General features: G+C 46.0%; 2 non-coding genes across 2 annotated transcripts; both read left to right on the top strand.

The window, feature by feature from the left end:
- Positions 1-11,066: 11,066 nt before the first annotated feature.
- On the top strand, positions 11,067-11,185 carry LOC138361680 (5S ribosomal RNA). Its single transcript, XR_011227100.1, has one exon. It is a non-coding gene; the product is annotated as a 5S ribosomal RNA (ribosomal RNA).
- A 14,254-nt stretch (positions 11,186-25,439) lies between these two features.
- Positions 25,440-25,558, top strand: LOC138361689 (5S ribosomal RNA). The gene has a single exon (XR_011227109.1). It is a non-coding gene; the product is annotated as a 5S ribosomal RNA (ribosomal RNA).
- The last annotated feature ends 345 nt before the right edge of the window (positions 25,559-25,903 follow it).

Raw genomic sequence — 25,903 nt, 5'->3', positions numbered from 1 at the left:
TGAGGGCACTAAGGCCGTCACCAAGTACACCTCCTCCAAGTAAACGGCTTACTTACTGCCCTGTGGTGGTGGCTTGGCCTCAAACCAACAAACTCGGCTCCATTGGAGCCACACTTTAATTTCTAAAGAGATTGTGAGTGTTAGACACCAATACTATTATAACAAAAACCTCTGTCACTGAAAGCAAATAGCTATAAAATGAGAATATTTATGAAACTGTCTGTGTGTGTTTCTCTCTCTCAGTCTCTGTCTGTCTGTCTGTCTGTCTGTCTGTCTGTCTGTCTGTCTGTCTGTCTGTCTGTCTGTCTGTCTGTCTGTCTGTCTGTCTGTCTGTCTGTCTGTGTCTCTCTCTCTCTCTCTCTCTCTCTCTCTCTCTCTCTCTCTCTCTCTCTCTCTCTCTCTCTCTCTCTCTCTCTCTCTCTCTCTCTCTCTCTCAACACATATAAGCACTCGGTATCTTTTTTCTAGAGATTAGAGATTCATTGTTATGTTCCACATTAGGATTACTATGCAGGCCACCCTCTTAGGTTTGAAAATGTCAAGAAAACGGTTAATTTAAAATGTCATCTCCTAACTTAACAGATTAAGCCAGAGGACCGAAAACAGAATAAAACAGGACTGGACAGTATGTCACTTATACAAGCTGCTTTTATTTCTAGTACAGTATGACAATTTTTATTTTGGGGGGGTGGGGGGGGTGGGTGATCCTTGACAGTGCATAAGAGCGAAAAGCGACGGCGTTTTGTTTGTAAGAGAACAGGTTGTACTACAAATGACTTGATTTATTGATATCACGTGTATGTATGACACCTAAATTAGTGTATTTGTTTATTTATTTATTTATTTATTTATTATATGTGTAGATGAAGGTTAATTCATATGACTGATGCTAGGAATGTCTGAAATCTCCTTAGAAGGATATTTTGGCCCTGAGAAGGGCCGAGTTTGGTGTATACTAGGGTGGTCGATTTAGCTTATGCACGCTCTCCACGGATACGGCGAGCAAGCTGAATGTCCTTTGGCATGATGGTGACACGCTTGGCGTGGATGGCACAGAGGTTAGTGTCCTCGAAGAGACCGACCAGGTAAGCCTCGGATGCCTCCTGTAAAGCCATGACGGCAGACGACTGGAAGCGAAGATCGGTCTTGAAGTCCTGGGCAATCTCGCGCACCAGACGCTGGAAGGGAAGTTTCCTGATGAGCAACTCGGTGCTCTTCTGGTAACGACGGATCTCACGCAGGGCGACCGTTCCGGGCCTGTAACGGTGAGGCTTCTTCACACCCCCTGTGGCAGGAGCAGACTTGCGTGCTGCCTTGGTGGCCAGCTGCTTACGAGGAGCCTTGCCTCCCGTGGACTTGCGAGCAGTCTGCTTGGTGCGAGCCATGGTGAACAACTGTGGTTTGTGATGGCCGGCGCCGAAAAATTTTTGCTTATATACGCCGTCTCGAGGCGCTTGCTCGAGCGCCATTGGCTGCTCGACTCGCCTACGTCACCCCGTTGCCCCTCCCCTCCTTCCTCTGGCTGCAGCCAACAGGCGGCTCACCTCAATCACTATTATCGCTGATTTTGCTCTATTTTTTGGATTTGTGCAAAAGTCATTTCACAGGGACGTGAAACAGACGAGTAGGCAACTGCAGTTTTGAAAGCGTTGTGAGAAAGCCGTGTCTATTCGACCACAAGCGTAAAGTAAGGGCAGGCAGGAGTTGCAATGCTACTAGTACGTCCGCTTGATGGGATATAGTCGGGAAATCGTGCGGGCATTCGTCGTCATCTTTTCATTGGCAACGGAAGCAGCAGCACGTCGCGCTCGCAGTGAGATCTAGGCGATACGCTGTTTGAGCGCCCCCGCACCTGCAACCACCTGCCTCTGCATTATTGCAGTTACATGGGACCACCGTTTTGAGGCATCTAACATCACAACCACCACAGTGATCCAACATGGATTCAACAGCCAGAGATGCAGAGCGCTAGTAGCACCTGTTGCTAACTTGCAAGGTCAGGGCCGCTTGGTCGGCCCAGACGAGCATACTCTCGTGGTAACCCTACCTGGGGCCACATCCTTATCACAGCCATCTTCCATCCAAGGCAACACCCAGGCAAACTGGCACTACACCTCTTTTTCAGGCAACGACGGCTCTTCCTCTCGGCGTGTTCACGGTTTATGTTACAGCTCTATCAGTGATATAACGTGCAAAGATACATTACCCTAGTGGGCCAACCCGTACTGCCACCCTGAATAAAACCAGGGACAGCTGGATGGCCTAACTTACGTAATGTGTATTGCCGTATATAGCACTCTTTCTCTCCTCTGCTAAACATTTCTTCCTCTTCAGGCCGGGACCTACCCCCTGTGCGGTGAAAGTGCAGTGGGGTATTCGTCCTTTCCTCCCAGGTAGGGCCACAGCACGTGCTTGCGCCCTGTGTCTCCCTGCCTGGCTTGTTTGCTATGCCGATCCACTGCTAGAACCTCGTGATAGTGCGAGTCAACTAGCAGTGGGGGTTGCCCTTGAGTAACACCTTCAGGACTCACGAATACTTTGTATTTGTGCCGAACCGGGTTCAATTAGCCTGCTAAGAACCCAGGAATTACGCCTCTGACAACCGAGCTCCAACCCACAGCTCACGAGCCTAAGATCCACAGCTCCACGGAGATCGCAGCTACCCAGCTGAGTCAACCCACCACCACCTCCTCCACCAGACCACTACCTCACCTAAAATGCACTGCCTTCGCCTCCTCTATGCTCTTGATCCTCCCCTTGACCCTGACGGAATAGGACAGAAAATCTACATGATCACCCAGACTCCTTACACCTCCATCACCCCCATTGACAAAGGAATAAAGCTCTTTCTACCCTCTGAATCTGACCTCTATGCTTGCCTCACCCCCAAAGCCCGAACAGGACTACAGACACTTGGACTCACCCCTGCACTGACACTGGAACAGAAACATAATTGCACTGCTGTTGCCTTCAACGTAGACACCACCCTCCTCTCCACGATTACAACTTTAGACAAACAACGTACTGCCGACATCGGAAAAGCCAACAACATCATCATAGAAGATCTCTTCCACCCACCAAACACAAAGATCCTCAGAATCCGTTGCTCCTCCCCCACTGAAGCTGAATCCCTCCTCACACATGGCTTTAAAGCAGACCACATTTCCATCCCACATTATAACTTCAAGATGAGCACATACCAGTCCATTACACAATGCTTCAGGTGCTATGGATTCAACCATACCACCAGGCAATGCAAGGAAAAGGAACAAGCCTGCTCCTTATGCGCCAACAAAGGTCATTTCTGGAAAGATTGCACAGAAGGAACACGATGCTGCATAAACTGTGGTGAAAACCATCCTGCCACCCACCACAATTGCAAAATCAGGGTGCAACTCATCAAGGCAATGAGGAATAAGACCCAAAACACACTACCCCAATATCATGCCCAGACAGCACGCCAGCTTTATCCCCAAAACCTCACTAACCAGCTTCACCGCCCCAACACACTTCCCCAAAATACTCAAACAATACCCATCAACCCTCAAGGCAGAGGTGCCCTGCTCCCCACACCCCCAGGTTTCCCACCTCTCCAAACCCACACCACCAGCGGACACCATCTCGCAAACCACCATACTCAGGCCCCCCCTCCCCCCCCTCACCCACCAACAGACGACACCCCGAGAATAGTGGCAGCTATCATAATAGCACAGATATCAGCACAAGGAGACACGAGGAAGGCAATCTCCAACATCCAACAAATCCTACTAGCAAACAACTTCCCTCCAATAGTCATCCCTCCCAGCTTGGCGTCACAACCAGTACAACCCCTAACACCTCCCCTCATCACCCCACAAGCACTTACACCACCACCACCACCCCTTATTACTCCCCAGACACAAAACCCAGGATCACCCCAACCCCCTATCACACTCCAGGCATCAAACCCAGTACCACCCCCACCCCTCATCTCCTCCCAGACAAAAAACCCAGCACCACCCCCACCCCACCCCCTTCCCCACCCCCTATCACAACCCAGGCAGCAAACCCAGTACAACCCCCACCTCTCATCACCTCCCAGACAAAAAACCCAGCACCACCCCCACTCTCTTCCCCACCCCCCACCACCCCCCAGGCATCAAACCCACTCTCTTCCCCACCCCCCACCACCCCCCAGGCATCAAACCCAGTACCACCCCTACACTCGCCCCCACCCCTCACCACCTCCCAGACAACAAACCCAACCACCTCCCAGACAACAAACCCAACACCACCCCCTCCCCCCATCACCCCCCAAACACCAAACCCAGAACCATCTACACCCTCCCCTGACACCCAGGCCTCTAACTGCTTCTCACAGACCATGCTCCCCATGACAGCTACCCCTCTTCAGTCAAAAAGATCAAGCTCACCAAAACACAAAACAACTCTTCAAGTGAAAAGAACAAACTCACCTAAACAAAACAAAAAATTTCTGCATGCAAGACGAACAACCCCAATACACAAGAAAACCAACCCATCAATAAAAAGGACATCAGATACCAAGAAACATGTAACCTCCCTCACCTTAGCCCACACGCCCAACACGTCAACTCACCTCACGCCCAACACGCTAGCCAACCTCACGCCCCTAACCCAATACCACACAGGTACAAAGCCCAAAATCCCACAAAATTTGCCCCAAAACGTGTCTTTCTCAGCCAAGAGGACTAACACCTCCCCAGACCACTCCCTCACCCCTACACCAAAACTTCCTAAATTCATACCAGAAACCATGCAAAACGGTCGCCATACATATCTCCTACCCAAATCTATAATTACCAAATCTGTCTACACAACGAATCAATCCACAAAGGAGAACCCCTCCGGTTCAAATGCCACAAACACTCCCCCAACAAGTCAATAAATATGAAAATCACACAATTTAACGTTAGAGCATATTACAACATCAGACACCTAATTGCTAACTTTGTGGAGAATGAAAGACCGGATGTGCTGCTACTAAACAGCACATGCGTGACGAACTCTCACAAAATTAGACATTTTGGCTTCACAACATACCAATCTCCTGATGAAGCTTACGAAGGGGCTGCTATTCTAATAAAGAACACCTATAAACATGACCTCCTCACTACCAACTGGCAACACAAACACTTCCTAGCAGTCCGCATTCACACTCAACACGGGCAGATGATCATTGGTACCACATACATTCGTCCAAACTTGGGTCTCCCCCTCCAGGACCTAAACACTCTCTTCAACCACACACACATACCAGTCTTCCTCCTAGCAGACCTAAATGCAAAACACCAAACATTCAACCATCGCCAACACAACATGCACGGTCAACAACTACACCAACTCCACCAAAACAAACACCTCACCTTCCTTGGCCCTGACTTCCAAACAACCTACACACACAATGGAACTGGGAGACCAGATCTAATCCTCACCAACAGAGCAGGCACCCACCTACAACACTACATCACACCCGGACCCCTCACTGGCTCAGATCACATACCCATATCACTCACACTCTCCAGCAACCCCATACTCATCCCAGCCACCCCACAATATGACTATCAAAATGCAGACTGGGAAGCCTTCAAACAACACCTAACTGCCAGCACACAGCCCTACAACTTCCAAGACAAACCACACACAGACATAGATTCCCAAGTCCTCACCATCCAGAATAACATCATACAAGCAGCTGATGCTACCATTCCAAAAACAACCCACAAAACCAGATACTCCTTTTTTCCTTCGATCAGAACAAAAAGGCTACTCTCCTGCTATCACAACAGATTCACCCACAACCTTCACAGATACAATCAAGTAAACACAGACCTCACTATACTCAAAAACCACATACTCAACAGCCTTGACCAAGACCATGCTAACAACTGGGAGAAACTCATACATAAAGCTGAAATACAAAGAAAAACAACTCCACAACAATTCTGGAACTTCATAAAGAGGATCAGAGGAAACTCCTCCTCTTCTGCCTTTACATACATCACTCACAACAATCAAAACTACACCGATCCCTCAGAAGTAATAGGCATATTCAAACAACACTGGCAGGACATCTTCAATCCCCACCCCCCACAACCAACAGCAATACAAAACATAAACAGAGTAGAAACATGGATACGACACAACCCTCATGCCATCACACACTACCCTACCATTGACCTCACGACACTAGACGACTTAGAAAGTGACCTCACAGAATCAATACTACCTGAAGAAGTTAAACTCATGCTCAAGAACACCAGACGTAAAGCCCCAGGAGCCTCTGGCATTGGCCAAGCTCTCCTCAAGCAACTTCCAGACCCCCTAATCCTTGCACTCACAGACGTCTACAACGCCTCACTAGCATCAGGATATTTCCCAAGCCCATTCAAAGAAGCCACAGCAATCCTCATTCCAAAACCCCAAAAATCCCCGACAGACCCTAAGAACTACAGACCGATCAGCTTACTAGAGACATTAGGGAAAGTATACGAAAAACTCATTAATCATAAACTCAGGAATCACCTAGAACACAAAAACATATTGACAGACAAACAATTTGGCTTCAGACAACACCGCTCAACACAAGACGCACTGAACATAATAACAAACTACCTCTCCATAAATAAACACCAGAGGGCCAAGTCGGCCCTCATTGCAAAGGACGTCGAAAAGGCTTTTGACACTGTATGGCACGACGGCCTACGTTACAAACTCTGCACTCTGTTTCAACTATCTGACAACATGCAGAGGCTACTCTGCAGCTTTCTAACAAATAGAAAGATGCAGATCAAATTCCTCAGCAAGCTGTCAGGTTATTTCAACCTAAATGCAGGTGTCCCTCAGGGCTCAGTTCTTTCACCAACCTTATACATACTCTATATAAACGACATCCCTGACCCAATATACTGGACATCAATGACCCTTTGCTACGCTGACGACGTAACCCAACTGATCACAGACTATACGATTAACGCCCTCACACGGAAAGCACAACAAGAAATAGACAAAGTCACCTTATGGGAACACGACTGGCGAATAAAAACAAACCCCAACAAGTCAAAAATTACATACTTTTTCTACAACAAACGACGTAACCCTGACCCAGTAAAACTCTACTCTCAATCACCAGATGCAACCCAGATCCCAAGAGTCAACAAAACCACAGTACTTGGACTCACACTAGACTTCAACCTTCGCTTTCACACACACATAACACCCAAGAAAGCTATAGCCTCAAACGCTCTATCAAAACTCTACCCACTCAAACATGCCTCCCAAGCCACCAAGCTCTATTTATACAAAACACTTATTCTCCCACTCCTAACATATGCACCGATCCCACTCACACTTGCAGCACCAACAAATAGGAAGAAACTCCAGCGTACCCAGAACAGGGCTCTGAGATGGGTGTTCAATACCCACTGGCAGGACTTCACCACCAGTGAGGCCCTGCATGAGTGGGCGAACATCCCACCTCTGAACATAACCTGGGATACTATGGGGAAGAAACAGATTGACAGAATTCTCACCTATCATGACAACTACGACACGTTCCTCAGAAACGTCCTAAGCAGACCCAGACATACGCACAACCTCTTTAACCTGATCGACGATCCACCTCCTGCTCCGTCCTTTACATAACCCCTCTCCTATAATATCACTACTCAAATAACCAAACTTCCAACTATAGCCTCCTAACTCTTCTCCCCCCTCTTTAGGGGGGGACCAACTAGCTCCCGTTTTCTGGTGCCTTGGGTGGGGCGCGATGCTGATTAGCAGATCTAAGACCACATCTGGAGTGAGCCCCCAGGGCACACCCAGCTGAGGGCTGCTGTCTCCGTGGGTGCTCAGAAAAGACGAAATGTTGTCACAGAGATCCGATTCCTTGCCTTCACTGCCTAGTCTGGTCATAACGATTTCAATGCCATGCAGCTGGGTCTAGCCCTGGCACTTTACCTCATACTGAAAACCCTTCCTCTCACCCCCACTAATTCTTCCCCTATCCCCACTTCCACGCTCACCCATCAGGGTATCTTGACCTATATTTAAATGAATGAATGAATGGCATTCGTCAATTCGATTCACACAACTACAACACCATGACTGGACGCGGCAAGGGAGGCAAGGGACTCGGAAAGGGTGGCGCCAAGCGTCATCGTAAGGTGCTACGTGACAACATCCAGGGCATCACCAAGCCCGCTATTCGTCGCTTAGCTCGTCGTGGCGGCGTCAAGCGTATTTCGGGTCTCATCTACGAAGAGACCCGTGGCGTCCTGAAGGTGTTCCTCGAGAACGTCATCCGTGATGCTGTAACCTACACGGAACACGCCAAGAGGAAGACCGTCACTGCCATGGACGTGGTGTACGCTCTGAAGCGCCAGGGTCGTACCCTCTACGGATTCGGCGGATAAGAGCTTGGCTAATCCATCGATTCCACCCACCACCACCTCAAAACGGGACCTAATTAGGTCCCTATACTTTTTTACTGAAGGGCTTAATAGACGATAACATAAATTGTTTTGATATCAGCTAGCACATTGGGTCTTATGAAATCTATTTTTTATCCTCGCATGCTTAAAGGGACTCTGATTGGGGGGGGGGGGGGGAAGGTTTGTTACGTTATATACTAGCAGAGCAGGATCATTGGTGGGGGGGGGGGGGGGGTGTGAGGGGGAGAGAGAGAGAGAGAGATCTTTCCCAACTCTTCCTTTTTACATGAGTGAGCTACCCGTTTTATTCATTTTATCCTTCTCAGAGCTGTTTTGATAGTATCCAAATGATGGTAAATGAAAAGGGAGGACACGAATATCTACCCAGAATTCAGGACTGGCAATCGATATGCATGTTTGAGTGAGAATCTTTTTCTCTCTCAACTTAGGTATACGTTTATGTCGTACCTAAAAGCGAGAACCACACTATTGGGACAAGTATGCAAGGCCCAATTTTCCTAACAAGCACAGTTAATTTTGTTATTTTCGAACATTTCTTTCCAAATTGGTTTATCCAATTAACAGTATTATATTAAGATCATGAATTGCTGGGTTAGGTTAGGTTAGCTTAGCTTAGGTTAGGTTAGGTTAGCTTAGCTTAGCTTGGGTTAGCTTAGGTTAGGTTAGGTTAGCTTAGCTTGGGTTAGCATAGGTTAGGTTAGGTTTGATTACATTTCTATGTTAGATTTAACTCAAATTCAAAACAATTGCCAGTCATTCGGCTTGTTAGTCAACTTGCCTCTAATAGGGGCAATTTGTCTAACAAGACTATTTAGTTTTGTGTGTATATATATATATATATATATATATATATATATATATATATATATATATATATATATATATATATATATATATATATTATTATTATTATAGCTTCAAGACTCTGAACCAATATAGAAGCATCAAGAGGAAGTGCTTGTGTTATGGGCCAATAGGCCTTCTGCAGTTACTTCCATTCTTATGTTTTTATTCCCATTGGTTCGTGTTTTATCTTGTGTAAATGTCAATCACCTTACCCAAAACTTTGGTACCATATCACCTCACCCATGTATATATATATATATATATATATATATATATATATATATATATATATATATATGTATATTATATATATATATATAATATAGATGTATATTATATATATATATATATATATATATATATATATATATATATATATATATATATATATATATATATATATATATATATATAATATAGATGTATATTATATATATATATATATATATATATATATATATATATATATATATATATATATATATATATATATATATATATAATATACAGAGTAAATCTACCCCAAAAGTAATGATTTATTTGTCTACAAAACTAAACTCTTTTTTGGAATCATATGAGGCCCCTCCACTGAGGGGGGAGGCCTGGATGTTTATTGTCATGTGTATTCATGCTGCTTGCATGTCGTCGTTTATTTTGCCTTTGTTGTTTTTTTGACAGCTTTCTTTGCCTTGGGTGGTTTGGGAGATTTTGAAGCTCTCTTTATTTTGGGCTTTTTGTTCCCAACAACAAGCTGCTGCTGCTGCTGCTGCTTCTTTTTCAAGGCTGTAGGTGGTTTGTTGCTTGTGGCGGCTTTCTTGGGAGTTACCACGGCCTTCTTTGCTGCTGTAGATGGTTTCTTGGTTGTGGTGGCTTTCTTGGGAGTTAGAACGGCCCTCTTCTCTGCTACGGCCAGCTTGAATGATCCACTAGCTCCACTTCCCTTGGTCTGAACAAGAATGCCGTCAGCCACTGCTTTCTTGAGAAATCTTCGGATGTAAATGGCGATCTTGGCAGCCTCGACTTTGTTGTTGGCAACAACGTACTTCTTGATTGCTTGTAGAGACGAGCCCTTACGGTCTTTGAGTGCTGCGACCGCGGCTAGAACCATTTGACTAGTTTTCGGGTGAGCAACCTGGACGCGAGGTTTCCTGGTGGTGGCCACCACAGCAGCAGCAGCCGCAGCCTTCTTGGTAGGCTTTGCTTCTACCATGATGATGATGAACCAACCAAGGTGATGAGAGACGCTCAGACAGTCACGGGGGAATGATGCTGCCGCCGCTTGAGCCGAACCTATTTATGTGCCGGCACGGTACAGAAGCTGCAACCTGGCAACTCGTCCACCAATCACGACGGTTGGTTTTACGGCTCCGAAACCTGGATCCCATATCTTCTCTAAAATAGAAGCATTTGTTCATGTTCTTTGTAAAAGTATCATAAAGCAGGACAGATGAGACAAATATCATAAAAACTGAAGAGCAGATGAGCACACACATGTTTGTATTACAAAAGAAAATCCACAAATTCATTAGAAATTGGCAGGGCAGGCTGAGGAAGTAGGTAGATGTAAAATGTCTGTAAATGGCGAAAGAACATAAACCCAAGACTGAATAAACGATGTTAAATATCCATGCCAAGGAGACAAAAATATGTTAGGATACAATTACCATTAAGACACCACAAGCAGGTCCGTATCCTGCCGCGATGACTTAAAAGAGTTGGTTATTAGCCACAATGTGTAGGCAGTCTCATGCCAACGGCCATACCACGTTGAGAACACCGCTTCTCGTCCGATCAGCGAAGTTAAGCAACGTTGGGTTTGGTTAGTACTTGGATGGGTGACCGCCTGGGAACACCAAATGCTGTTGGCAATAATGTTTTTTGTTTTGTTTTGTTTTGTTTCGTTTGTTTTTGTTTGAATGGCTGGCTCCACGGGAAATTCACGGAGTTGTGTGGAATAAGGCCTGGTAAAATGAATTAATATGTATGTCATGTTTAAAACAAACTCGCTTAATATAGATATTGTGTGAGGCTTTATACAAAAACAAACAACCAAAACAAAACATGTTGTATATATATATATATATAGCTTAATCCGGGTTTGAACTCGCAACTCCAAGAATACGCATCACTTATATACACTTTACCACTGGACCACTGCTGCAGGACACTAGCTTGATGCTGAGGTATCAATTTAATGACGTAAATGCCATTTCCACAAATAAATGATAATTAAAAAGTATTTGTATGTACAAATCTTTTCTGTTTAAAAGGCTACAATATCAGTTACTGATATAATTTGTGTTAATGTTTCTATACCCACAAGAAGGCATATTTTTGCTTATATGTAAAGGGTACGGAGAAGGAATCCACAGACCATCATTCCCCTCCCCTTCCCTCCCCCCCCCCCCCCCCCCACCCCCAACTCCCACCTACTACCACCACCACCACCACCACCACCACCAATCACCACCAATCACCACCAATCACCACCACCAATCACCACCACCACATCTAACCGAAAACCCCCTAACACATCAACCCTCCCCCCAATCAACAGGCGAAATAATAACCCTCAAATGCCTGCCTGCCTGCCTGCCTGCAAGCCAATACTAACGGTCTTCTCAGAAAGAAAATCTCTTTGTATCTGTATTACTTGATGAAATGTATGATTCTAATAATGAAAATAAATTTTGATGTCGGTTGTATGAGCATAATGACCAATATGCACATGATATGAATGAATTAAATAGTGTAGTTTTAAGTAATTAGGTTGTAGACACATTAAGCGGATATGATATTTGACGCGTCCAGAACTGGTGATTTTTGGTTTAGTTTTAAATGCACCACCACCACCACCACCACCACCACCATTGCTTCCCCAGAGCCTAATTAAGGACCGGTAAAAGGAGTCAATATGTATGTCATCTATAAAACCAAAGAATGAATAAAAAAACACACACAAACCTACATAATAGTATTAGGAAGATTGTATGGCAAAAAAAAAAAAGTATTATTCCCATTGGGTCGTTTGAACTCGCGACTTCCAAAACACCAGCCACACACCTTACAACCCAGCCACCATAGAGTTGGTATAATTGTGCAACTTTAGTTATAAAAGTAAAGTTTTCTCACATTGTATTGATAACTTAAAGGATTTTTTTTTTTTTTTGCATGTACAAATCTTATTGTCTGTTCTATGAAAAGGCTTGATGTAAATTATGTATTTTTTGAATGATTGAATTGTAGGCACATTAAGCGGATTCGATATTTGATATATCCAGAAAAGGCGATTTATGTTCAGTTTTAAAATGCATCACCGTTAACGCTAAAGGACTGGTAAAATGACTCGATGTTTGTCATTTTTAAAATAAACACTAAAACAAGGCCCTTAACATATATAATGTTTGAATATAAATTGAATGCATATAAATACAAAGTGGGAGTGGCTGGCTGGCTGGCTGGCTGGCTGGCTGGCTGGCTGGCTGGCTGGCTGGCTGGCTGGCTGGCTGGCTGGCTGGCTGGCTGGCTGCTGCCTGCCTGCCTGCCTGCCTGCCTGCCTGCCTGCCTGCCTGCCTGCCTGCCTGGCTGCCTGGCTGCCTGCCTGCCTGCCTGCCTGCCTGCCTGCCTGCCTGCCTGCCTGCCTGCCTGCCTGCCTGCCTGCCTGCCTGCCTGCCTGTCTGGCTGCCTGGCTGCCTGGCTGCCTGCCTGCCTGCCTGCCTGCCTTGCCTTGCCTTGCCTTGCCTTGCCTTGCCTTGCCTTGCCTTGCCTTGCCTTGCCTTGCCTTGCCCTGCCCTGCCTTGGCTGCAGCTGGCTGGCTGGCTGGCTGGCTGGCTGGCCGTAAATCAACTCTTAACAACACCACACCACACCACACCATCACTCATCACCCATCACCCACCACCGGCCCCAGTCTCCCAGCCTCTCTTATATACCCGAGCAGGCCCTTTAAATTATTTGAATTGTTGCACTTCGGCCAATGGCAGGCACGATCGCTGCTGCTCAAACATATTCTGGTTCACAAGTATTAATATATATATATATATATATATATATATATATATATATATATATATATATATATATATATATATATATATATATATATATATATATATATATATTCATGAAACACATTAAAACCTTGATCATTTATTCATTCATTACGTCTAGTGAAGAATTGCTTTTGTTCATTTGTATGATTAAAAATGGATAGAATATGAATTCCTCGCTTAAAGTAAAATATAAAATATATATTGGATTTATATGATTGGTTAATATTCCAAGTGATGCTGAATATCCCCTATAATTTTGTTTTGTTTGTTTGTTATGTACACATTCCAAATGAAATCAATATAAATGTTATTATTAATGTTTGAAAGTTGATTGTCTACTTGAATCTCTCTATTAAAGTGTGTGTGGCTCCGGATGGAGCCTGGTTATGGTATTTGTCGCGGTGGGTGGCAGAAGTGCTTACTTCTTCTCTGTCTTCTTTGGCAAAAGAACTGCCTGAATGTTTGGAAGAACACCTCCCTGTGCAATGGTTACGCCAGACAGAAGTTTGTTGAGTTCTTCGTCGTTGCGGATGGCCAACTGCAAGTGACGTGGGATGATACGGGTCTTCTTGTTGTCACGTGCGGCGTTACCGGCGAGCTCGAGAACTTCGGCAGCGAGGTATTCCATGACGGCTGCCAGGTAGACAGGAGCGCCAGCACCGACGCGTTCGGCGTAGTTGCCCTTACGCAGCAGACGGTGAATTCTGCCCACGGGGAACTGAAGTCCGGCCCTGCTGGAGCGAGACTTTGACTTGCCCTTCACTTTGCCTCCCTTGCCGCGTCCTGACATTGCTGCTGCTGTTGTGGGTTTGTGGTGTTTTAATGCCGGCCCGCAGATCGAGCTTCGTGTTATATACCCCGCTCAGGATCAAGGGAGTCCGCCACTGACCAATCAGCGCGCTCCGCCACGCGACCCGCTCTGAGCTGAGTCGCGAGCGGGATATAAAAGGAAAGCTCGACTCGCGCAAAAGTTCATTATTGTATCGCAACGCCAGCCAGCACGAGCATCATCATGCCACCCAAGGCATCTGGAAAGGCTGCCAAGAAGGCCGGAAAGGCCCAGAAGGCCATTGCCAAGGGCGATAAGAAAAAGAAGCGCAGGAGGAAGGAGAGCTACAGCATCTACATCTACAAAGTGCTGAAGCAGGTCCACCCCGACACTGGTATCTCTTCCAAAGCCATGTCGATCATGAACTCGTTCGTGAACGACATCTTCGAGCGCATCGCCGCCGAGGCTTCTCGCCTGGCCCACTACAACAAGCGTTCCACCATTACCAGTCGGGAGATCCAGACGGCTGTAAGGCTCCTGTTGCCCGGAGAACTGGCCAAGCACGCCGTCTCTGAGGGCACTAAGGCCGTCACCAAGTACACCTCCTCCAAGTAAACGGCTTACTTACTGCCCTGTGGTGGTGGCTTGGCCTCAAACCAACAAACTCGGCTCCATTGGAGCCACACTTTAATTTCTAAAGAGATTGTGAGTGTTAGACACCAATACTATTATAACAAAAACCTCTGTCACTGAAAGCAAATAGCTATAAAATGAGAATATTTATGAAACTGTCTGTGTGTGTTTCTCTCTCTCAGTCTCTGTCTGTCTGTCTGTCTGTCTGTCTGTCTGTCTGTCTGTCTGTCTGTCTGTCTTGTCTGTCTGTCTGTCTGTCTGTCTGTCTGTCTGTCTGTGTCTCTCTCTCTCTCTCTCTCTCTCTCTCTCTCTCTCTCTCTCTCTCTCTCTCTCTCTCTCTCTCTCTCTCTCTCTCTCTCTCTCTCAACACATATAAGCACTCGGTATCTTTTTTCTAGAGATTAGAGATTCATTGTTATGTTCCACATTAGGATTACTATGCAGGCCACCCTCTTAGGTTTGAAAATGTCAAGAAAACGGTTAATTTAAAATGTCATCTCCTAACTTAACAGATTAAGCCAGAGGACCGAAAACAGAATAAAACAGGACTGGACAGTATGTCACTTATACAAGCTGCTTTTATTTCTAGTACAGTATGACAATTTTTATTTTGGGGGGGTGGGGGGGGTGGGTGATCCTTGACAGTGCATAAGAGCGAAAAGCGACGGCGTTTTGTTTGTAAGAGAACAGGTTGTACTACAAATGACTTGATTTATTGATATCACGTGTATGTATGACACCTAAATTAGTGTATTTGTTTATTTATTTATTTATTTATTTATTATATGTGTAGATGAAGGTTAATTCATATGACTGATGCTAGGAATGTCTGAAATCTCCTTAGAAGGATATTTTGGCCCTGAGAAGGGCCGAGTTTGGTGTATACTAGGGTGGTCGATTTAGCTTATGCACGCTCTCCACGGATACGGCGAGCAAGCTGAATGTCCTTTGGCATGATGGTGACACGCTTGGCGTGGATGGCACAGAGGTTAGTGTCCTCGAAGAGACCGACCAGGTAAGCCTCGGATGCCTCCTGTAAAGCCATGACGGCAGACGACTGGAAGCGAAGATCGGTCTTGAAGTCCTGGGCAATCTCGCGCACCAGACGCTGGAAGGGAAGTTTCCTGATGAGCAACTCGGTGCTCTTCTGGTAACGACGGATCTCACGCAGGGCGACCGTTCCGGGCCTGTAACGGTGAGGCTTCTTCACACCCCCTGTGGCAGGAGCAGACTTGCGTGCTGCCTTGGTGGCCAGCTGCTTACGAGGAGCCTTGCCTCCCGTGGACTTGCGAGCAGTCTGCTTGGTGCGAGCCATGGTGAACAACTGTGGTTTGTGATGGCCGGCGCCGAAAAATTTTTGCTTATATACGCCGTCTCGAGGCGCTTGCTCGAGCGCCATTGGCTGCTCGACTCGCCTACGTCACCCCGTTGCCCCTCCCCTCCTTCCTCTGGCTGCAGCCAACAGGCGGCTCACCTCAATCACTATTATCGCTGATTTTGCTCTATTTTTTGGATTTGTGCAAAAGTCATTTCACAGGGACGTGAAACAGACGAGTAGGCAACTGCAGTTTTGAAAGCGTTGTGAGAAAGCCGTGTCTATTCGACCACAAGCGTAAAGTAAGGGCAGGCAGGAGTTGCAATGCTACTAGTACGTCCGCTTGATGGGATATAGTCGGGAAATCGTGCGGACAAAAGACGAAATGTTGTCACAGAGATCCGATTCCTTGCCTTCACTGCCTAGTCTGGTCATAACGATTTCAATGCCATGCAGCTGGGTCTAGCCCTGGCACTTTACCTCATACTGAAAACCCTTCCTCTCACCCCCACTAATTCTTCCCCTATCCCCACTTCCACGCTCACCCATCAGGGTATCTTGACCTATATTTAAATGAATGAATGAATGGCATTCGTCAATTCGATTCACACAACTACAACACCATGACTGGACGCGGCAAGGGAGGCAAGGGACTCGGAAAGGGTGGCGCCAAGCGTCATCGTAAGGTGCTACGTGACAACATCCAGGGCATCACCAAGCCCGCTATTCGTCGCTTAGCTGGGCATTAAGATAAAGAAAGACTCGCCAGCCAGCAGCCGCCGTGAGCAGACGTGCTCCCAGGAGCTCCCGCCACCTACAGGAGAATCTGAGCGTTGGCTCCGCCCACCTCACTCAGGATTGGTGCGCCAGCGAGCCAATCACAGCCGGCCGGCCGCGTAGCAGCCAGCCTCACCCACTGCCAGTCGACTACAAGCTCTCTCGGCGTCAAGACACGCCGGGGCACCTGTACTGTGTCTCAACCTAGCTCTACTGACGCTTACAGCAGTATGATGTCCTAATAAAATAACTACCCATCCTCATCCTTCATCCCACACCCCCTCCCCCCCCATTCCCCACCCTCTCCTCCCCATTCTCTCCCTGCCTGTACCAAGACACACCACACACACACTCACACAATACACAATGCATAACCTACTAATCATAGAATTAAGGAGTGAATAAGGCTGTCTTTCTAAACTGTTTCTACCTCTTGTATTTCGCCATTCCAAACGATCATTCCCGAGCGGTAGCCAAAACCGGGTTCTTGAAATTCTTGCGAAGGTTTGATCGGGCATCTAACAGCCTTGTAGCAGGCTTAGGCTATCGATAGGTTCAATTACCACCTTGTCTAGTAGCTCTAGTTGCCTAGCAACTAGAAGTTAGAGGCCTCGGCCTAACTAACACCCACCATCCACTTAGTCTACCTGGACACTTCACAGCACCCACCATAGTATAGATTAGATTAGGCTGCCTGGCCCACCAAGCTATGGCGACCAAAGTCAGATTCACAGACGAATCTGGCCGGGGTCGTACCCCAGCCCAACTACTTGAGGTGATCTACGAGGTCACCCAGATTACCTACAAAAATGTGTACAAAATAACGAATGGAGCCATCTTGTTGGTACCCAATGCAAACCTCCCAGACCTCCTTTCGTCAGACACCATGAACAAACTAAGGGAGAAGAATATCACTGTCTACCCCCCTGCCGAATTCCAAGCCCAGCGCACCATCTTTGTACATAGGATCCATGACATCATCATGGACCACTCAAATGATGAAATAATTGCAGAAATAGAGAGGAAAAACAGGGATGTCAAAATACTTCAGGCCCACAGATTCACAACCCAACGCAACAACCAAGTACTGAAACTTACTCTGGCTTCACCGGAGCAAGCAACGCAAGTCTGCACACAAGGCCTTTCTGCATTTGGCATCATGGCTGAACCTGACAAAATCCACCCACAGAGGTTTTACAAGCTCAAGCAATGCTTCAAATGCTTTCAGTATGACCACTATTCCAATGCATGTAACAATGGAACCCCCAAGTGCAGCAGGTGCACAGGGGAACACAGCTACAGGGAATGCACAAACCCAACACCCAAATGTGCTCTATGCAATGGTCCACACATTGCAATCTCGCATCTTTGTCCCCGCAGGCAAGAGGCAATCAAGCAATTGCATGAAACAGAGACAGCAGCCCGCCAACAGGCAGCTATTACCATCCCTGCCCCTCCTCCACCAGTAAATGCCTGGGGCATCCCTAACCAACAACAGGCCCAGTCGGTGGCCCAAGTGGGCCACCAAAGCACCCAACACCCCCATAACCCCACGGTTATACCAGAGCAAACCCAGAATCAAACACAACAGGCCCCAACACCTAACCCTCTTGCACCAAACCCCGATCCCAAGCCCAGCTTAGGGGCCGAACTCCTAACATTTGCTCAAATCCAATTTCCAGACAACCCAGTGAAGCTCCTAGGTTTCTGGAACTCACTTAGGAAAGACAATGGCCTACCCCCTGTCCATATGTCCGAGGACTCGCTTGCCTACTTGACTCCTAACATCACAACAACCGCCGGCCAGGCCCAAGCACAACCCAACAACCCCAACCCTAGTACTCCTCGCCCCCTGGCTTCAACCAACGCCCAGGAGACTCCAAACTCCCTGAACAACCCCGGCCCCTCCACCCCGACATCCTGGGAAACACCTATGTCCACCCTTCCTGAAACAATCCCACATCAGATCCTCCTCCAAGCTATCACAAACTCCCTTGCCATACGGAACCCCACCCGCCCTAGGAAATTTCGCTTCAAACATCGCAGCCCCACAACAATATATTCCACACAACGCGGTGCCAAGAGGCCTAGGACCAACACTTACAGCCGAACCCCATCCCCTGTGGACGGAGCAAGGGCAAGCAGCCCCCACAACTCTCCACCAGAGAGCGACTCTAGCACCACGGATGTCGACATCATGAACAGCAGTGACACCGAAGACCCCTCAATGGCACAGCAACGTATGGAAAACTCCAACTCCAACCAATCCCCGACCGGAACCAGGAACAAGATACCTGGCTCAACAGCTTTACCCCCCTCCTCCACAAACAGAAGCGACCAAACCGTATGTAATAACATTGGCACTACAGCCAAACAAACACTTCCGTCTCATAGCCAATAATGGGGATCACAATCCTTCAGGTGAACATCAGACATTACTTCAACAACAGATACCTACTCACTCTGGAGGTAGCCAGACTTAACCCAGATGTTGTCTTACTCAATGAAACAGCGGCCAGACAAGACCAGCACATCTCCATCTGGGGATATTCCACCAGGGAAGTCAACAGGGGTAGGTACAGTGGGGTGGCAATACTAATAAGAAGAGGGCTCTCCTACCGCCCCATTCTCATAGAAGACGACAACTTTCTTGCAATAGAACTCACCACTTCACACGGCCCCCTCATTGTCTGCACCGCATATCTACCACCTAGACTGGCCTACCTCCCCTCCATCCCTCTGAACAAGCTGCTCGACAGGAACCTCCCCACTATCATCGCAGGAGACCTGAATGCCCACCATCAGGCCTTATTCAACGCCCCTGACAGGCCAGACCTCAAGGGCAGGCAGCTCTTCAATCTAATGCAAAACCGGGACCTCTCCTTCCAAGGCCCCCACTTTAAGACGTTCTTTGCGGGCAACCATAGGGGCACCCCTGACATAGTGCTGACCAACAGAGATTGTGACCTGTTCCACTGCAGAGTAACCCCAGGCAAGAACGTGGGGTCGGATCACATCCCTGTGGTCACATCCCTCCAAGCAACCCCCTTCAGATATGTGGCACCATCCAGGCCCAGATTGGAAACCATACGTGCCCGTGACTATGACACCTTCCTTGCTGGCGACCCCATCCTTGAGTTCGACAACCTCCCAACCCAAACAATCGACCAAGCAGTAAACACCATCCACAACCGGATCCAGCTTGCAACCGAGGCCACCTGTGAAATATCCACCACTAGGACTTACCACCAATATAAGCCGACCCGAGAAATCAGAGGCAAAATGAATGTGTACCAGCGAGCCTGCCAAAGCCACTACCAAACAGGCCAGCCACCAGCGTTGACCCTACAAACACTCAGAAGGGAAACCATAGACCTTACGCTGACCCACAAGAGCCACATTTGGAGAACCCTAGTGAGACAGGCCAACCAATACAAAAGGGAGCCGGGAACTTTCTGGCGCAAGATCAGACAGCTCCTGGGATCGGTTAACCCCAGCCTCACCCACCTTGTACACACATTCCTTGACGAAGATGAAGAGGAGCAACAAGAAAAAATAGAAGACCCGCAGGATCAGGCTGACCTCATGGGCGCAGTTTGGAAAAAGACACTCACAGCTTCAAACAGCAGAGCCTTCAACAACACTCACTTTGAACGTGTCAACCAATGGACAACAGAAAATGCCGCCTCCCTTAACAGCACCCCTCTGATTGACCTGACAACCCTAGAAGACGACCACCCTTTAACAAGACCCATAACTATGCTAGAGATGAGAGGAGTCATCAAAAACACCAGAGATAAGGCCCCAGGACCATCAGGGATCAAAGCGCTGCAGATCAAACTTCTACCAGGCAATCTTATGCAATCCATACTCAACCTATTCAACGCTATGCTGGCATCGGGTCACATTCCTGTAGCATTCAAGTCAGCCAAGATGATATTCATTCCCAAACCCAAGAAAGACCCCCACCAACCTGGCAACTACCGACCAATCTCACTCTTAGACTCAATAGGCAAGTGCTTTGAAAAAATCATGTCAAACCGCCTTAACTACTACATGGAGTACAACAACCTCTTCACAGAAAAGCAGTTTGGCTTTCGAGCACATAGATCAACCCAGCACGCAATTAACATCATCTACGACGCCTTAAGCTCAATTCGCAAGCAAAAACAGGTAGCCTTGATTGCGACGAGGGACGTACACAAGGCCTTCGACAGCCTGTGGCACGATGGTCTGGTGTACAAATTAGCAGACTTACCAGCGCAAAACTGGACCCTCCTCAGGCTGATCAGTAATTTCCTTAAGAATAGGCAAGTTACCCCCAGCTTCAAGGCAAACGAGGCCGCAGCCTTCACCCCAACAGCTGGAGTCCCCCAAGGATCATGCTTGAGCCCGGTTCTCTTCAACATCTTTGTAAATGACCTACCCCAACCAGAGTATAGGGACACCATTATCGTGCAATTTGCGGACGACGTAACACACGTAATAACATCTAACCCTAGCAGCCAAGCGGCCAAACACGCAACTGCAACCCGTAAGGCAAACGTAGAACTAGCAAGGACTGCTAACTGGGAAAGGAAATGGAGGATCACCACTAACCCAGAAAAGATTCAATTAAGCACTGTCGGCTGTATGGCCTTCTCAATTGAAAATGAGGGGGGAATAAGAATCAGGGGTGAACCCATAGCCATCTCAAACTCCAACACAGTGCTCGGTTACAACTTCAACAGGCTACTCAACTCCTCCCAGTACGTATCCCAGAAGACAGCGATGGCCCGGGGCTCACTGGCGAGGCTCTTCCGTTTCAACCAAGCCCCATCCCACATCAAGCTCCACCTGTACAGAATGATCATAAGGCCTAGCTTGGAATACCCATACGTTCCCCTGAACCTCACCAACAAATCCAACATGTTGAAGATACAACGAGTACAAAACAAAGCACTTCGCTTTGCAGAGGGCCTGACTCTGAGGGACAGGGTGAGAACCGACCTGATCCATGAGACGCTCAACATGAAGCCAATGAACATTAGGCTCAGCTACCTGGCCAGAAGACAGCTGTACCGTATGAAGAACATGTATGTCCCAGACCCAGAAGATCCCTTCGTAGCAGAAAACACCACCAGCGACTACGAGATCCACGAACCACCACACAGAACCAGAAGAATCACTCTCCAACAAAAAGTGATCAGACATATCCATGATGAGGCCTTCCCAAGCCCTCAGATACTAAGCGGTCTGCCAGACGATCCAGATGAGTGGCCCATCCCGGACCCAATCTACACCATATGAAGAATAAAGAAAGAAAGAAAAAAAAAATAAATATAAAAAAAAAAAAAAAAAAAAAAAAATAAATAAAAAAAAAAAAAAAAAAAAAAAAAAAAAAAAAAAAAAAAAATATATATATATAAATAAAACACCTACAAAAAAAAATATAAAACCAAAAAACCATTTGTCGTGGCGTCAGAAGTGTAACTACCCTGATGTTTCTAAGATTAGCCTCCTTCAGCCAACTCCATCGGCTCTAGTGCTTTAGGACACCAACAAGGTCACAAACACTAGCCCCCCCAGCCAATGTACTGACAACCCAACATAACACACACGCAAACAAACAACACATACAAAAATGTCAACCCATGGTGGACAGGCCACCGAACTTTCAAACCTCCTCTCTCTCTACACCCGCATCCTCTTCCTGAATTTCATCTCCCCATCCCTCTACCTCCCCCCATCCTTTCCATTCCCTATGGACATCAAAGCAAAGTCGCTTAGCTCGTCGTGGCGGCGTCAAGCGTATTTCGGGTCTCATCTACGAAGAGACCCGTGGCGTCCTGAAGGTGTTCCTCGAGAACGTCATCCGTGATGCTGTAACCTACACGGAACACGCCAAGAGGAAGACCGTCACTGCCATGGACGTGGTGTACGCTCTGAAGCGCCAGGGTCGTACCCTCTACGGATTCGGCGGATAAGAGCTTGGCTAATCCATCGATTCCACCCACCACCACCTCAAAACGGGACCTAATTAGGTCCCTATACTTTTTTACTGAAGGGCTTAATAGACGATAACATAAATTGTTTTGATATCAGCTAGCACATTGGGTCTTATGAAATCTATTTTTTATCCTCGCATGCTTAAAGGGACTCTGATTGGGGGGGGGGGGGGGGGAAGGTTTGTTACGTTATATACTAGCAGAGCAGGATCATTGGTGGGGGGGGGGGGGGTGTGAGGGGGAGAGAGAGAGAGAGAGATCTTTCCCAACTCTTCCTTTTTACATGAGTGAGCTACCCGTTTTATTCATTTTATCCTTCTCAGAGCTGTTTTGATAGTATCCAAATGATGGTAAATGAAAAGGGAGGACACGAATATCTACCCAGAATTCAGGACTGGCAATCGATATGCATGTTTGAGTGAGAATCTTTTTCTCTCTCAACTTAGGTATACGTTTATGTCGTACCTAAAAGCGAGAACCACACTATTGGGACAAGTATGCAAGGCCCAATTTTCCTAACAAGCACAGTTAATTTTGTTATTTTCGAACATTTCTTTCCAAATTGGTTTATCCAATTAACAGTATTATATTAAGATCATGAATTGCTGGGTTAGGTTAGGTTAGCTTAGCTTAGGTTAGGTTAGGTTAGCTTAGCTTAGCTTGGGTTAGCTTAGGTTAGGTTAGGTTAGCTTAGCTTGGGTTAGCATAGGTTAGGTTAGGTTTGATTACATTTCTATGTTAGATTTAACTCAAATTCAAAACAATTGCCAGTCATTCGGCTTGTTAGTCAACTTGCCTCTAATAGGGGCAATTTGTCTAACAAGACTATTTAGTTTTGTGTGTATATATATATATATATATATATATATATATATATATATATATATATATATATATATATATATATATATTATTATTATTATAGCTTCAAGACTCTGAACCAATATAGAAGCATCAAGAGGAAGTGCTTGTGTTATGGGCCAATAGGCCTTCTGCAGTTACTTCCATTCTTATGTTTTTATTCCCATTGGTTCGTGTTTTATCTTGTGTAAATGTCAATCACCTTACCCAAAACTTTGGTACCATATCACCTCACCCATGTATATATATATATATATATATATATATATATATATATATATATATATATATATATATATATATATGTATATTATATATATATATATAATATAGATGTATATTATATATATATATATATATATATATATATATATATATATATATATATATATATATAATATAGATGTATATTATATATATATATATATATATATATATATATATATATATATATATATATATATATATATATATATATATAATATACAGAGTAAATCTACCCCAAAAGTAATGATTTATTTGTCTACAAAACTAAACTCTTTTTTGGAATCATATGAGGCCCCTCCACTGAGGGGGGAGGCCTGGATGTTTATTGTCATGTGTATTCATGCTGCTTGCATGTCGTCGTTTATTTTGCCTTTGTTGTTTTTTTGACAGCTTTCTTTGCCTTGGGTGGTTTGGGAGATTTTGAAGCTCTCTTTATTTTGGGCTTTTTGTTCCCAACAACAAGCTGCTGCTGCTGCTGCTGCTTCTTTTTCAAGGCTGTAGGTGGTTTGTTGCTTGTGGCGGCTTTCTTGGGAGTTACCACGGCCTTCTTTGCTGCTGTAGATGGTTTCTTGGTTGTGGTGGCTTTCTTGGGAGTTAGAACGGCCCTCTTCTCTGCTACGGCCAGCTTGAATGATCCACTAGCTCCACTTCCCTTGGTCTGAACAAGAATGCCGTCAGCCACTGCTTTCTTGAGAAATCTTCGGATGTAAATGGCGATCTTGGCAGCCTCGACTTTGTTGTTGGCAACAACGTACTTCTTGATTGCTTGTAGAGACGAGCCCTTACGGTCTTTGAGTGCTGCGACCGCGGCTAGAACCATTTGACTAGTTTTCGGGTGAGCAACCTGGACGCGAGGTTTCCTGGTGGTGGCCACCACAGCAGCAGCAGCCGCAGCCTTCTTGGTAGGCTTTGCTTCTACCATGATGATGATGAACCAACCAAGGTGATGAGAGACGCTCAGACAGTCACGGGGGAATGATGCTGCCGCCGCTTGAGCCGAACCTATTTATGTGCCGGCACGGTACAGAAGCTGCAACCTGGCAACTCGTCCACCAATCACGACGGTTGGTTTTACGGCTCCGAAACCTGGATCCCATATCTTCTCTAAAATAGAAGCATTTGTTCATGTTCTTTGTAAAAGTATCATAAAGCAGGACAGATGAGACAAATATCATAAAAACTGAAGAGCAGATGAGCACACACATGTTTGTATTACAAAAGAAAATCCACAAATTCATTAGAAATTGGCAGGGCAGGCTGAGGAAGTAGGTAGATGTAAAATGTCTGTAAATGGCGAAAGAACATAAACCCAAGACTGAATAAACGATGTTAAATATCCATGCCAAGGAGACAAAAATATGTTAGGATACAATTACCATTAAGACACCACAAGCAGGTCCGTATCCTGCCGCGATGACTTAAAAGAGTTGGTTATTAGCCACAATGTGTAGGCAGTCTCATGCCAACGGCCATACCACGTTGAGAACACCGCTTCTCGTCCGATCAGCGAAGTTAAGCAACGTTGGGTTTGGTTAGTACTTGGATGGGTGACCGCCTGGGAACACCAAATGCTGTTGGCAATAATGTTTTTTGTTTTGTTTTGTTTTGTTTCGTTTGTTTTTGTTTGAATGGCTGGCTCCACGGGAAATTCACGGAGTTGTGTGGAATAAGGCCTGGTAAAATGAATTAATATGTATGTCATGTTTAAAACAAACTCGCTTAATATAGATATTGTGTGAGGCTTTATACAAAAACAAACAACCAAAACAAAACATGTTGTATATATATATATATATATAGCTTAATCCGGGTTTGAACTCGCAACTCCAAGAATACGCATCACTTATATACACTTTACCACTGGACCACTGCTGCAGGACACTAGCTTGATGCTGAGGTATCAATTTAATGACGTAAATGCCATT

This window comes from Procambarus clarkii, unplaced genomic scaffold (assembly GCF_040958095.1).
Source record: "Procambarus clarkii isolate CNS0578487 unplaced genomic scaffold, FALCON_Pclarkii_2.0 HiC_scaffold_605, whole genome shotgun sequence".
Classification (NCBI taxonomy): domain Eukaryota; kingdom Metazoa; phylum Arthropoda; class Malacostraca; order Decapoda; family Cambaridae; genus Procambarus; species Procambarus clarkii.
Note: the sequence above shows the minus strand (reverse complement) of the source record. Positions and strands in the feature narration are given on the sequence as shown.